Source organism: Aulonocara stuartgranti (assembly GCF_965226115.1).
Source record: "Aulonocara stuartgranti genome assembly, chromosome: 1".
Taxonomy (NCBI): Eukaryota; Metazoa; Chordata; class Actinopteri; order Cichliformes; family Cichlidae; genus Aulonocara; species Aulonocara stuartgranti.
The window spans coordinates 9857252-9872881 of NC_138939.1; the positions used below are offsets into that span (position 1 = coordinate 9857252).

Genomic DNA, 15630 nt, shown 5'->3' on the forward strand with positions numbered 1-15630 from the left:
TGGATAGGCCCAATCACTTCCTTCCCTCCAGATAAAGAAGGAGAGCACAGGGGTTAGAACGTCGGTTATCCATTCAGATAAAGAAGGGCCTCACACATGCACCAGTGTTGTTTTAGCTGTTAGTTTTAGCCATTTACTCTCTCCGCCAGCACATACACGGACACATACAAACACTACATATACACATGACCACTACATTCACATTTGCTATACTCTTTATTGTCTCTTTCAATAGTTTTGACCTCAGAGTTACATGCGGACAAGAACCCATATGTGAGAATAGACATTTCACTAAACCTTAGTGAAAGCAAAGCGGCAGGAAGATAATTCAAAGGCTACAAATCCATTTTCTTTTGAAAACTTCATGTTAAATTCCTGTTGTGCTTACGCCCTCATATTTCTAAGGCACTCTATTCTTCTGTTCTATGTTTTGCATTGTCCCCTCTAGTTGACCCTTAGATTTGTCCCATCCAGATGAGTCTTGTAAACAGGCTGTTTCCACACACCTTGCTTTGCTGTGTCAACGCCCAGTGCCTCACAACTCTGATGTAGGGCCTGCTCTGATAGTGCATTCCAGCGGCATGTGCTGAAAGCTAGAAACCATCTCGCCACCCCCACCCTCAAGTGAACATCAGAACTGTCCCCTACCATCGCAGTTCTCCCGCACCACCCACAATGTGATGTTACCACCAGCTAACAATGTCTGACCCTACATTTTGCTCAGCCCACCCTAAGATGCTGACAACCAGCATCACTGGCTGGGACAGGAAATGCTCAGCCCTTGCCGGCAGAGCAGACAGACGTTTACTCTATCAGCAGTGAAAGACTGATTAGATTAGTTTTGGTGGAAGGCACATGTCCCACACAATATGTTTGAACTCCAGCTGCTCCTGATACCTCTTCTTCCCCTTACACACATTCTATGTCTATCCCTAAACTACACCACCCTCTCTTACAGAAAAGCCAGGGGTCATGCTGTCAAGTGGCTGTCAACAGATAGCATTTTCACAAAACTAAACACATAGCTATGCGCAATGTTAAGTGGGAAGTACTGGTACTGATAAGCAATTTGATGAGGGTCAGGGATTGTTCGACTTTGTTGAGCATGAAAAAGTTTTAATTTCTTCATGCATACTACTAAGAGGCAAAGTCGTTATTTTGAATTAAAGAAGCACTTTATTACAGAAGACGCAGAGTGAGGGAATTGTAGTGCACTCCAGTCAGATGTATTCAAACCATCATTTATTTTCATAAAAGCATTCACTAAAATAGGACTAAAATTAATTTGCTGATTCATTTTGTTGCTTTTTTATATTTAGCGTTCTAATTAGGTTTCCACACAATATTCAACAGGCAAGCTTTCATCATAACACTGCCTTTTGTTTCCATGGTTTCCATTCAGCATATAATACTTGCAAAAATATAATGGAAAAAGGAACAAAAAAAAAGCATGATTGATGACTTTTGCTAGAGGCCCATAAACATAAACAAGCAGCGCTGATTGATTAAGTTTCTCACTGACTTTTGTTTCTAAAACACCAGTTAAAGTAGCATTCTTTGCTGTGGAACTTCGGCCTACCAGCTGCCATTGTCTGCCTGCGAGCCATTTTTAGTACAAGCAAGAAGGAAAGAAAGAGGAATTGGAGCCGGTGACCAGTGGTTCTTCACCATTGACTTATAGGCACTCAGAGTGAGTGATGCCTGCTCTCACCGTGCTAGTGGAAGCAGTCCATTCATTCACTCTGAGCCAACGAAGTTATGAGAGCTTTTTTATTCTTATGAGCTTTTCTGGTAACTGGGTTTTCCTGATGCACATGGTGAATTCTTTGATAGATGCTGCCCTCCATGTCCCTTTGGTAAATGCCCCGTGAGTACCCTGGAAATAGATGGATTATTATATGGGTGGGTGACTGTGCCGCAGCAGAGCAGTTCAGTATGCCACACAGGAAGTGCAGATTGAAGAGCAAGACGCAACCTCTAGGGAGCAGCTCCATTAGGATAGAAAATGGCACATCCCAGTGGCACCAGGAAGGTTTTTGGTTTAACAAAGGTAATGAAGGATCCACACTGGAAGTACATACACAGAAAATTCTTCAGCCTGCAGTCTTCTGCAGTATATTTAGAGAATTGTTTTGTTTTATCTTGCTGTCAATGCTCATTATGCATTTTTAGACGCTGTCTTCAGTCTGTGTGCTTACAGTGTGGCTACTGTTGAATATCCTGGATGAGGTGACCTCATGCTGACCTTGCAAAACCTAGAGGTCACTGCTCTGGGCATTAGAAAAAATAACAACAACAACAACAACAAAAAGCTTTGTCACAGCCAGCAAGCAAATACTGAAGGGAACAGCTGCGAGTTTTGTACTGACCATGCAAACTGCTGTAGGCTTTGTAAGGTCATTATATGATAATGAAAATCATTACAGAATTACATGGGGGTTTAGGACATGAGAGCAGTAGGGAGGGGAGGGGAGGGCCACATTGGGTTTGATAAATGGACTGTGAAGGTGCCCATCTGGCCCTCTCTATGGCTTTTTCTTCCTGCTCTTTTATCCATTCTTATCCTTTACTACCCCTCTTTCATTCCCCTTCTATGTTCTCCAGTGGGCCAATGTAAAAGCGAGAAGGCCTGAAGTGAAAGATTAACAGAGTGAAAACCTAACTCACCTCTGTGGAGTAGAAAAGAGGAGGGTAGACAGACGGAGGTGTTTATGATCCAAAGCAGGGTTTGTGCCTGACTTGGCAACCCTGTCTTCCCATCTCTGAGTGTGGGCCAGTAGGAGAGTAGGCAGTCATTGACCTTTGGCACTGGAAACAGTTGGACAGCTCAGGATGTGTGAACAGGGTGTAGTTTGGAGGCACTGGGGTGGTAATACATTACAAGGTTTAAAATAGGCCTCTTTATTTATGCTACAGTTGCTGTTCTCCTCGGATTATAGAATGGAGGACAACAAAGACTGAACAAATTTGTTACTGAATCCTTGAAACTGCTGCAAATTAGCAGCATTTTGGATTCATACCAAATGAGAATAAGCAATGACGGACATACACTATCTTACACTGCAAAGCTTGCTGTGATAATGGACTACATAAATAAATGCGTACAACTAGGTTTTCTCTCTTTTAAACAATAGATTTTTTATGTTAAAGTTAGATAATATCTAGTTTCTTGTATGTTTAGTAACATTCTTTATATTTAGTTTCTACCTTAGTTCAAAAATAAACTAATTCACAGTTTAAAAATAATTTTTGGACAAGTGTCCTGTTGTAATTGTATTCTAGTGACCTCTTGAAAAGGAGCTTATAACACTGTACAGGTTGGGATGGATGTCATTGTCATAGCTGTACAATCAGAATTTGTGGCGTAATACATCTGTTGTCTGTGTTTACTACTTTTCTCCAGTGTGCTGAAAGTTAGTGAGGTCTTTATCCTAAGACAAAGGAAACATCAGCTGACATGGCAAGCAGAGTTAAAAGGGCAGAGAAGGAGGTCCACGTGTTCACAGCTGCACTCATCACTCAGCTGTCCAGTTTGACCCATGACCCCGTAGGGTTGTCTCCCAGCCTCTATCGGCTTTATGTTTCCTGCCATTGTCATCCACTGTTGTCCTCACCTGGACAGGCCGCTTCTACACAAAAGGTCCAGTCTGTCATCAAACCCACGGGTCACTCAGGGCCAGCAGGGGCTAGAGAGCTGAAGTTGAAGCTGTGCCCAGCCAGGGATGACCCCAACAGTCTTGTCAGCTACCAGTTGCACCCCTGTAGAGATGCATAGTGACAGAGAAAGGAGAGAGACCTTCCTCGGCTGGCACTTCATTCTCAGAGTGGTGACATTTCTTTTGTGTTGTCTCTGACAGACCCCGCCCTGATTCCCGTGCTGGGGCGAGAGAGGGAGCTCGGAGACAATGGAGGTCCCTCTGTACCAGATGGGAGTTGGAAAGATTGTCAGTCTCGTGTCTATGATAAAGACAAACAGGTCTACTAAAAGTTTTAGAAGTGGTGGCACCACACTGGGATTGCTCATGACATAGATAACTCACTCAAGTGTTTACAGACACAAGTTCCCATCAATCTATCAAATCTGCCATGTGTCCATGTGTTATTGTTCTAAAAAATTTGTCATTACATGACTTTTTCATTTGACTTCACAGCCACATGTCTATGATGTGCATGATTTTGGAAAACAGAGATTGTAGGGTGCAGTGCAGAGAAGGTGGCATCAGATCTTAAATAAATAGGTTTAATTAGCGGTGCGGTGGTGATGTTTGTACTGGCATTAAACCAGTGGTCTGGTTTGGGGCAGGTCAATCCGGGCATGTTGTCAACTGTGCCTGCGTGATGTAAGTTGCAACTCGAGGTGACAGGTTAATCAGATCTCCCAGACAACAGCCCCACATTTACATCTTCATCACTCTCACAACAGTGGTCCTGTTTTGCAAACAGAACAGACAGGGCTGGCCCAGTTTGTTTTCCTTGGCACGTGTTACAAGCCAGTAGTTTTGCTGGGTGCATACTTGTATCTCCTTACCCTAAGGGTTTCTCTCCTGCAGTGGTGGGTAAACACCTGTGTGTGGTGGGCTGAACTCCCAACCCGCAGCCGTGTTCTGTACCTTTGTCTGTGTGCCTTTTTCTTTGTACCACCTACTTTTGCCGTCATCTACATCGCTGTGTTTACTTTATTCTGGGCACTGAGGGAGAAAACAAATAAGGACATGTCATCTGCCTCTTTTATCGCCGGCCAGCCTGTAATTAGCGCAAGCGCAGTGGTTTGCCTAAGACTCTGTCATCTAATTTGTCTGTCTTTATCTAAAACATGTCTGTGTGGTCCCTTAGACCAGTTACGTTCGTGCAGCGAGATTGTCTGCGGCCTGGGTGTTTGTGAGGTGTGTGTTTGTGTGCGCTTGATTGTAAATTATGAGTTCTTCTCTCATGCACCCACCCCTGTTAAGCAATCAGTCAGTTATGCATGACATGTCCTGACCTCAGCAGAACCTCACAGCTGCTGTTTCCGTAGTAATCGTCCTCCCATCTTAGTTTGCTCCCAGGCTAGAAAGTACATCAGAGTATGCCTTATTCTTGCATTAATTTGTTTTGAACGAGATGACAGGTGATTGTATTTATTTACCTTCTACTTACAGCATAAACAAATTTTACCCATGTAAATATGCACTTATCTCTATGCTGCCTGTTTCTCATGCGAGTTAGTAATTAGTTGTTAAGGTACATGCTTTCACTCATTCTGTGGTTTGCTGTGGGAACAGAAGGCTCACATCAGCAGCAGTCAGTATCGCACTCATACTCTCTTTTGTTAAATTCCTCTGCTTATCCTTGACTTGATTCACAAATGAAAACAGTATTTTCATAATTATGCCTTTCACAGTAAGAACTTGGCAAAGAAATGCGGCATAGAAAGCGGGAAAGAGAGAGTTGAAAATGTCATTAAAAGTCCCACAGCCATTTAAACACACTTGTTGCACAGACAGCTGCCCATTAAAAGCTGCCTTTTTAATATGGAAACAAGATTTGTGTTTGGAATAGACAGTGTGGTAAGGGGTGGGGTAGTTTTGGGCCTGTTTTACTGGTAGTCAGGAAAACCAGGACATTCTTTCTGGTCAAACCCAACATCCCATAGAGCTGATAGAGCATGATTGGGTGAGGATGTGTGGCATGCATGTGAAACAAACATTGAGAACATAACGTTATGAGAAGATGGAAGTTGTGCTCACAGAAATCACAGTTTTTACTGTGTATCTGCTCTAAATCGAGTTTGTTTTTGAGTACTGTGAAGGTGCTTATTTGGCCCTCTGTACGAACCAGTTTTATTTAAATCAATATGTTAGTTGAAACTGTACCACTGGGAACCATGATAAAGAATAATGGGATGTGGAGGCCTCATTTAACACAGAGACAATCTGTTTAACAGATGCTTCTAAGATTTCATTGTGTTTTGGATTTTGTTTATTACAGGCACTTTTTTTTTGGGAGGTTAATTACTTTTGTGCTGCTGTTTAATGCTGGAGTCACAGAGCTAACTGCAGCAATGTATGCGGTATTTAAATACACACATATGTAGATTTTACATCTGTGCACGCCGCATGCTCCATCCTTTCCCTTTTTCCCTGATCCCATCTACCATAACCACCCCACCTGGGGAGCCCTCCAGCCCTCCCACTCCTTATACACACATCTTTCTCCCCTTCTCTGTTAATTATAACCTACACTGCTGGAACACTTCATTTCATAGCAAGCATATTGTCTCTTCAAGGCTGGCAGGCAGGTCATAAATTATCCTGAAGGTGAGGATGGAAGTTGGAGGAGATAGTTATGAAAATTTCATCTGTCTGCCGTAGCGGCCGCAGCTGCTCCTGTCACTAGCCGTGTGCTGGAGGAATTACACCGGGTCAGCTTGTGTGTGTGTGTGTATGTGTGTTGGTGTGTTCTTCAGTTTGTGCATATGCATAGGAACATTACCACGTGTGAGCAGTTACAACGTGCACATATATATATGGCACTAATGCATGCACGTCTTTGTCCCTGTGTTTGTGTGTGTGTTGCGTGGCAAATGTGTACAGCAGGTTGGCCAGGTAGGACCTACCTGTCAGTGAGTGGAACATCTCTGGCGTTTCTGTCACCCCAGGGCCCCCAGCTTTGCCCTGAAGCAGGGAGGCTAGAAGGGGGGACAAGCTAGGAGGGCCGTCCCCAAGCTGTCTGTGTTCATTACTGCTACAAAGACGGGACGTGGCCGGCAGGTGGCCAGACCTTTAGTCCTTACCTACTGTGATCATCTGCTGCTCCACTTTTTTGCATGTCTAGGTGGGTGGGTGTGCAAGCCACTATGCATGCTTGAATGAAAAGATTCAGAATAAACCTGTAACTTGTGAATTCGATTAGAGATGTGCATTTTGTGTTTGACCTATGTAATTGTGTTTGTGTATTTGTGAAAGCACATGGCTAAATGCACGTGCTTACGTATCTACACGTGTACATAAATCGTGCTTACATATCTACAAGTGTACATAAATCATGCCTCTGGAAAATGGGAAGCTGTGCTGCTTTGACGCTTTCTTTACGCAGCATAGAGCGCCTCTCTCTCGACAGACAGCGTCTCAAAGTGGCAATTAGTAAGAAAAGAAAAGAAAAACACTGTACAATCCCCTCCATCCCCGCCTATGTCAATCTGCAGTTTCCTGCAAAAATTCTATTAGGGCCAAAGTCCATAGCTGTTAATTACAATTCTAACTAGCTTGCCTCCTGACGAATGGAAGGCTTCAGCAGTGATGTTGGATAAAAGGGATATCAGCGATTTCACTTCCCTGTACAAAGGCAGCTTCTGAAATGGGTCATCAATCCCATAGTGATAAATGTCTTGTGGAGTAATGGCTCTCTTATCAGCTGCGGATTACTGGAGATATTTGTAATTAGTGTAGCCACACAAGTCCCCAACAGATGTTTTTGAGGGGGCACAATATTAAAGCCTTGGTTTAGTGCTAAATGGGAACTTTCTGAAAATAATAGGGATAGTTAGAGCTATTGTATTGTAGCAGGCATAGGTGATTCTCAAGAACTGAGTCAGTGGGAATCTGTGTATGTGCTCTGCTGCACAAAGACATACATTACACACAAATGTGTGAAACCATGTGTATACACATTCACGCACACACTCATGAGCTGTTAAGTACACAGCCTGGGGTCCATCCTTCAGATACTGTGCTCAGTAGTCACATGACTGTGGGAGCCACAGGGCTCCTCTTCTCCTCCTGTTCCTCCTCCTCCTCCTCCAGCCCTAGAGGTAGCCACTGCTACGCCAGGGGGAGTGAACGATTCACTTTTAACTTCCATTTCTCCTGTTTTGGGTCGAGATTCACTCGCTGCCCTGAAGTTTTTTTCTTCTTCCTCCTCTTCCAGCTCTCATGAAATCACAATGTGATGTATTCAGCCTGAGGTGTAGCTCTATTCACAATGCAGTTTGACACTACCAAGCCTTGCTCCCTTCTGTTTTCACAATGTATGTGTACAGATGGCCTACTGACAAGTCTGTACCACTAATAAAATTGTCCTCGCTGTAGTTGACAGATACTCTAGAAAGCCTTTTAATATACACTTGAAAGAAAGGACTCCTGTATTTTTTAGTTATCTGTCTCCTCCTTATGTCTGTATATTAAAATATAGACATTATAGAGAGCCCGTACAAGTACAGCAACCGTTCAGGCCTGTTTTCTGTTGCCAAAATATATCCTTATGAACCCAGCCACAGACCTATACACACACATATACAGCCTGCACGCCACTGACAGACGTGTAAGCAGATGCAGCCAGAACTGGTAATGGCAGGTGATTATAAGTGGCACACGTGCCAAACTAATTAAACCCCTGGGTTGACAGCAGCATTTGGTAGCACTAGCATTCTGGCATGCTGGCATTAGAATAATTGTAGCAGCAGCACATTTCACCTGCGAGACTGCAGCTAACAGCATCATTTATTTTACAGCAGCCTGCACCGGATGTTTCAACAGAGGCTCGAGTTTCCCTGCTTTACGTTTGACATGTATGGCAACCCCTGCTGCAGATGGGACAGCTTTTCTTAATGCTAGTTGGAGCATATTTGCTCAAGGGTATGTGGTATTTATATGTTACATAGTCTTTAAGTGCAAAACAGAAATGAATGAGATGCAAGTACGTCAACACATATTAGAGATGGTATGAATGAAATCAAACTTGGCCCTTAACTACATCATCTATGGCCTGTCACATATTTTTTACTACTTTTTTTTATACCATATGCATTTATTTGGAATAGGCAGAACAACTGTGTAACTGTGCACAGATGAGGCCTACACTTACTTGTTTTTTAGGTTTCAAACAGAGAACAGAGTGAAATATAGGCAAGCTATATCTGTGGATCAAAACTGTTAATGGCACTTCTTGTGCTAAACACACCCTCATGTACCACAATGCTGAACTGACGTCACACCATTTACCCATAAGGCCATCCTTCTTATAGGGAAACAACTTCTCCTCAGTTTTCAGTTTCTCTTATGAGTTAAGCAAGAGCCCAGCACATGTTTTTACATGTGAAGAAAAAAATACTCAATTCAAAAAAAATCTGTGTTAAATTACGGGAATCTTTATTAAATGCTTCAGAGCCCTGACTCTCAGTGGTACCTGTAACAAAAAGATGTCAGACATACATGTATTAATTTGGTTATCAAAGGAGTTGTAAGGGGTAAAAGATGTCAAATGAAAAAGTTTTAAAATATCAAGCTAAGAAATAAAGAAGTGATTTGAAAGATAGCAAATTTGTCCAGTCAGGCAGGCTGACCTACCTCTGCATGTCTCCCATTCAAGACACACTACAGCAGGCAGGCAGGAAGGAGACAAGGACAGGAGGATGAATGTCTTAGATTGTTGGGTTCTCAGGTCATCACTTCTCCAGCTGGAGGGCTGGAGCTGTAAGTCTTTCTCACAGAGGTCAGAGCTGTGTCAGGAGGCCAGAAACCGCAACAGGAGGCACACCTGCACACGCTCTGTGCATCTCTGTGTGTACATTTCTGTCTCGCGGGCACATACCTGAATAGTTGAGTAAGAATTTAAGAATACTTTCAGTTCTGTGGAAACTGCGCTGTGTGTTAATGAATTGACTGATTCATCTGACCGCCTTGTTGAGCAGGTGTGGCTAGGCCAGGTGTATACTGCATCACCAGGTGTCTGTGTGTGTTTACGCTCAAGGTGAGAGGTAAACTGATATTGTAACTGTTAGCGTACTTTAGCGAGTTGGGTTATGCAAGGTATTTAAGCATGTATTGTTAGATTTATGGTTTGCAGAGTTGCATATCACAGACTTTCATCTCTACCAAGCCCACATCCAGCTATGCACTAATATTTGCATGTTGTAAATCGCAATGGTGACAAATAGGGTGCATTCCGCTCCTACGCATTTTCCCCAGAGGTTTTGCTGTCGTGTCCACTTGCACGTAATTGCTTCTTTGCCTTACTGCACATATATCACTTGCTGAAACATCACTTACTTTTTTCAGGTTTTATTGCAGCGCCCAGACTGTGTTCACTCTCGAAAGCTACTGTGTTAAGCTTGTTGTAGAAGAAGTGAAAAATCAGCTCTTTGAAGGCACAACGAAGTGGCCGATGGCAGCTGATAGCTGGAGCTTAGTGGATCCTCATTATGTGCTGTAGCAAGCTGATTAAAACATTTGATTTGTTCTTGGTGTGTGTGTAAGTGTGAACTCAGATGCCTGTGTGCATCTCGTGCACGAGCAAGTGTGTTTGTGCGTGCGCGTGTGTGGAAGTGTAGCCCTTCAGGCTGCTGCGGTGTGTTATCTGTTTTTTCAACCTTGTCATACTAATTACAGTCCATATTTACTTACATTCTCTTTTTGTTTTCTGCCCTTGATAGGCATCTGTGAGTGCCTCTTTCTAGGCTGTTCTCATTAACAAACTGATGATGTGTGAAAGGTCTATCTTGTGATGATAGAGGGAGCTTTTCCCAAAAAAAAGGTCATGATACGAATGTTGTCAGCTTTTCGCAATCACAATGAATAATTTCCTATTATCAGCGATGTTGTGTGGTTTTGCCAGTGAATTTTGGTTGGGGAATACGTTGCAAAGTCTATTTTTAAAAATAATTTTAATACAAGGTTCCTGATCTGGAGATTACTATCTAAAGTCATGTATATGTTTTTATTTATTTTTTTATTTATTTATTTTTTCATTTTGGGCTGTTGAGAGATTCAAAATGACGCACTCAGAGAATTTGAAAATTACTCTCGGCTTATATGTTTCTGCTGCTCTGTCTAAATACATTTTCTGAGTTTCAATATTTGCACTGGCTTTCAATAAACTATGGCATTAGCAGAATAGCAGAATGCGCTACTTAAATTAAAGAAATATTTCTGCTCTTTTGTTTCTCACCTGTGTCGACCCTTGTCAACTTACTGATCACATTCACTGCATGGGTCGCTCACTGCACATCACCCTAAACCTGTCTTCTTAGAAACACTGTTTCTGATTAACCAGACCCTTTAGTTAACTAAACTGGCTACAACAAAATAAAGAACACCATTATGCAAGTGTGCAGTGAGTGTGTTAGAGCGACACAGACAAACTTACAATAGGATTTGTAAATGGTTAAACGGGACAGGATGCTGTGTGAGTATGCATGATGGGGTAAGCAGGGTAAATGGCCGACATCTGAGTTTTATATGGCAGAGGTGGGTGGTATGTTTTTGTGTGAGTGCATGTGGGGGTGCGGGATGAATGGTTTTATATAAGTGTGAGTGACTGATTTCCAGACACAGAGCACAGTGCATCCTGAATGGTTAAATGGCATTTATTCAGCCGGTTAGTCTGGGAAAACATATGGTGCCATTTGGAGGCCCAGACTGGTGCACGCTGTTCTCCTGTAATTAGACTGGCCCAGCAGAGCAGCTACATAACTGCTTCATGATAACCACCCTACTGTAGCCTACAGTGCTGCTGCCACCCAGCCCTGGCTGCAGTACAGGAGCAGCACACCACATTACACATCCTGTTAACACAGTGTTCAACACCAGTGACACCACAGCTTTGGCAGCTGGACATTTATGCTGAGGGCCAGATTTACTGTACATATGTTGGCAAACAAAAATGTGCACTGCACCTTTCATTATGTTTGTGTTTGCAATATGCATGAAATTTGATTGTGTTCTGCTCTTTGGTTGCATTCTTGATACATTTAGGATTTTAGTAAATACATCATATGTAGCAATGTCTATTACTAATAGTTTTATTTATATTGAAAGGTTGAAATAGGGTTAAATAAATGAACTTATAAATAAAAAAGTTGTATTCACATGAAAACTATTGCTTATAAAACCTTAAGTCACTGTATATATAAATATCAAATCCATTTGCATGGTCAAACATTTGTATGAGCTCCAATTGAACATTACTCTCCTAGTCAAGTAAATATAGCAGAATCTGCAGTACTGTGCAAAGGTATTGAACCACCATCTACTGAACCTTTGGCCTACACTTTGTTTGTCATTGTCATTTTGTGGCATACCTGAGTAGAGGATTCCCTATATCTATATTGTCTTGTTCTTCTTCCTTTTTTTTTTTTTTTATTAAATTATTCCCCATCCTACAAGGTTTTGGGAGCAGATTGTGGGTTGAATGTGTGGGGTGTGTTGGCAGAGCTGTTGGGTGTCAGCTGGACTGTTGTCATGTTAGGGGGGACAGCCTGGCAGCCCAGTGGGAAGGCTCTTTTAAAGATACACTGCTGGGAATCGAACTGAGCCAGTGCCTGGTCCAAAACATGAACACACACACATCAACACACACTGAGGAGGTTAGTAAGGAAAATGAACGCGTGTGGAAGGGGGGCATCCAAACCTGGGATAATGACGTTTCTTCCCTCATTTATAATATCTGACACCACCAGTCTGTCCTTTCGTCTGCTCACATCAGCATCCTTTCATAAAGACCAGACACATGGATAATTACACATGCAGGGAAAAGGAGCAGTCGATCTGCAGTTTATCTGATGACTACTAGAAACTCCCAAAAAAGTTCATATTAAAGAAGGAATATTTTACAATGTGTGTTTGTTTCATCTCTGCAATAATCAAGCCTCTTTGGCTAAAAGTAGCATTTTTGACATGACACATCTTTAGAAATTGGGATGCAGCTTCACAGAAACTACTAGTTATTCACATCAGTATTTACATGATACTTTGTGGCATTATAGGACATTTGAGAAGAATTACCAATACCCTACTTTACACATTTAAAATCCGCTGTCAAATATGAAACTAGCTCCCATGCAACAAGAACACATATTCCAATTACATACTGTACTGCGTAACGTCTGTGTCCAGATTGGGCTGTCTGTGGCATGCTATTCCCTTGCTCTCTGTTTAGCAAGTACCACATGTGAGAGGACTGTCGAATTTGCATATGCCGCCATGTATATTTCAGTAGCGTTTAACACACATCACCGCCAGTGAATTATGCATAGGGCCGGTACAGTGAAGATGCTTGTTTTATGCACTTGTGAAGGAAAATTGAACTGTGTTTTCTTCTGCTCATGACACTCAAGGCCCAGGGCCCATTAAAGTACACAGAGAAGGCAGCATGTAAATGGACTGGTGGTGTACATCCTATTCCCTCAAACAAAAGGGGCCTGGCATCGGGAAAGGCATCCGACAGGTTCTGACGGCTAGTTAATAGGATTCCCACCTCTCCAAAGGGACTGACTGAGGTACTGTTGTAGTATTCTTGTAGACCAATGCTTTTCTTTTTATATATGAATGTGCATATGTGTTTGTTAAATGCGGTGCTGTGGTAGAGATGAGTGACTGAATAATTCAAAACTGGCATGTCTCACAAAATGATGCAAACCTGTGCATGGATTGTCAGTGGGTGGAATAGAGTGTTGCTGTAAACACAGCCTAAAAGGGTCTTATGCATTATAGACAAGCCTTTTGAAACTGTTTTCTCATATGCAAATGGAACACAAACAGCTGCAAAGGCTTAATATGAATCTCTCACATCAAATCCAAATGAGGCATAGGGCTGTTTATGTTTATATTGTGTATGCTACTACTAGAAAAGGATGGAGGATGTTTGTCGAAGCACATGAAAGATATAATAAAAGACTCGATGCCACTGCTATCAGTGTTTACTTTAAAGAATGGGTGGTTAGAGCTGTATCTTTTCTACCACACAATAGTTGTTTTCTCATAAGCCTTTTCTGGACTGGTGAATAGACTGCAGAGGATGAGCTTCATTAGATATGTCATTTAAGACACCTATGCTCTCCCACTGCTCTATATTTATCCACTTGCAGGTTTCTAACAGGCCCTCGGGTCAACAAATTGTGTCCCTACCTGTCAGCTCAGCAGTGGACGGGACATATGTGGTGGATCGAGACAATATGAAGCCACCTGCTAGTCACCCTTCCTCCTTCTCTCCTTTCCTCTCTGGTTTTCCCCCCTCTGTTCTACTTTTGTCATACCTTGCCACTGCATGCAGTCGTGGCTTTCATATTACTCTATTTAGCTAAACAAGGGTCTGATAGTGGCCTTGGCTGAGTACCAATGAATCAACTGTTTATTTTTAGTTAGTTCAATTTTACCCACTGCTGTGTGGTAAGTGATAGGCCTAGCCTGTAATAAACAATCTCGTAAACAGCTCTGCAGCTCAGCCCCTAATCGCCTTAGGGGCTTGTAAGAGCTTTATAACACATTTATTACCCCTTATAACATGTAGGAGCATCAGGCCTTAACTTAAGCTACATTAATTGCATTTTTTGACATATATTGACTTTATCTTTAAATTTGTGTTTTGGTCATTCTCATGAAATATCTTGAACATCTTGAAAAGCCAAACTGTATATCATTCACCTTATTTAACTCTCATATTTTATTTTCTGATTTGTGGCTACCAAAAGACAATAATAACCTGATGTTGTAACAACCAGAAGAGAAGGGAATAACATTGATTATCTAATTAGCTTGCACTGGTCTGCCTGGAAACCTTAGGTCCTCACATTCATGTGTATTTTACGTTGATGAGCAGTAATCATTATTGCAGACCAACAGATTCTTCCAATGGCAAAGCACCTGATCCCACCAGCCTCCTTAAGCATGACAGTGTACCCTGCCACACAAACTGCTCTAGGAACACAATAAAGAACCCTCCACATTGATTTGGCCTCCACACTGCCTAGGTCCTAAGAAGAACCAAAGATAATTAGCTTAATTATTGTTGTTATTATTGCTGAAAAAAATAGATAAAAATCTTATTAAATGCCATCTAGTTATGGGAGTATGGAATGGGCATAAGGACTTTAAAAAATAAATTTGTATATTTTAAAACTTTGCTTATAATATCAAAAAGTAGATAAGTAAGAAATATTGTATTATATATGTAGTATTATTATTATTTTAATGTTGTTTGTTTTATTATCTGAGACCAATTTGTCCTTATTCAATAGAAGAGTCCCTTTAGGGTTCTGCTTGATGCATTGTGAAACCAGAGAAAACTGTATTCAATACTTTCCTCAATTATATTGCCACTTGGTATTCCGAGTCTGGTAAGAGAAAAGGCGAAACCATTACTTTGTTAGCCAAAAGCACACATCCACTCAGAACAGACGAAAGGGCCAGCATGGGGAATAGAGATATTTGATGTTGAATCTCCCCCTATTTACAGTAGGATGCCTGAATAAACGTGTTCAGAAGCTGGAAAGCAGCATTATGACCCATAACCCCAAGGTATTTGAAATGGAACAGCAGGACTTACTTTGAAAAAGAATAGGAGATGTGCTCTGGGCTCACTGTTTATACCTTGATGTGATTTGGACTGAAATATAAAAAAAGCCTGTTTATCTGTTCTTTCCCTTTCGTCCATTGTTGAAAATTGCGGGGTTTTGGAAGGGGGAGGCTATTCAGATGCGGCACACTACTGGCAGTGGTTTAAACTGGTAAAATGTATTCAATAAGTATAATTTTAAATGTTCATGTTGCTTTTCCTGTCATCCATAATCACTATTTAAACCAGACGTGTCAGTGCTGTCCACGTAATCATTGCATTTTATTTGAAGGATGTATTAGATAGACCTGGGCCTTGTTGCAA

General features: G+C 41.8%; 2 protein-coding genes across 5 annotated transcripts in view; one reads left to right on the forward strand and one right to left on the reverse strand.

Moving 5' to 3' along the window:
• The window catches only part of LOC309711759 (uncharacterized protein), an 80743-nt gene that overhangs the window by 60571 nt on the left and 4542 nt on the right, over positions 1 to 15630 (reverse strand). The gene's annotated exons all lie outside the window — the stretch shown is intronic.
• The window catches only part of fto (FTO alpha-ketoglutarate dependent dioxygenase), a 114725-nt gene that overhangs the window by 53534 nt on the left and 45561 nt on the right, over positions 1 to 15630 (forward strand). The gene's annotated exons all lie outside the window — the stretch shown is intronic.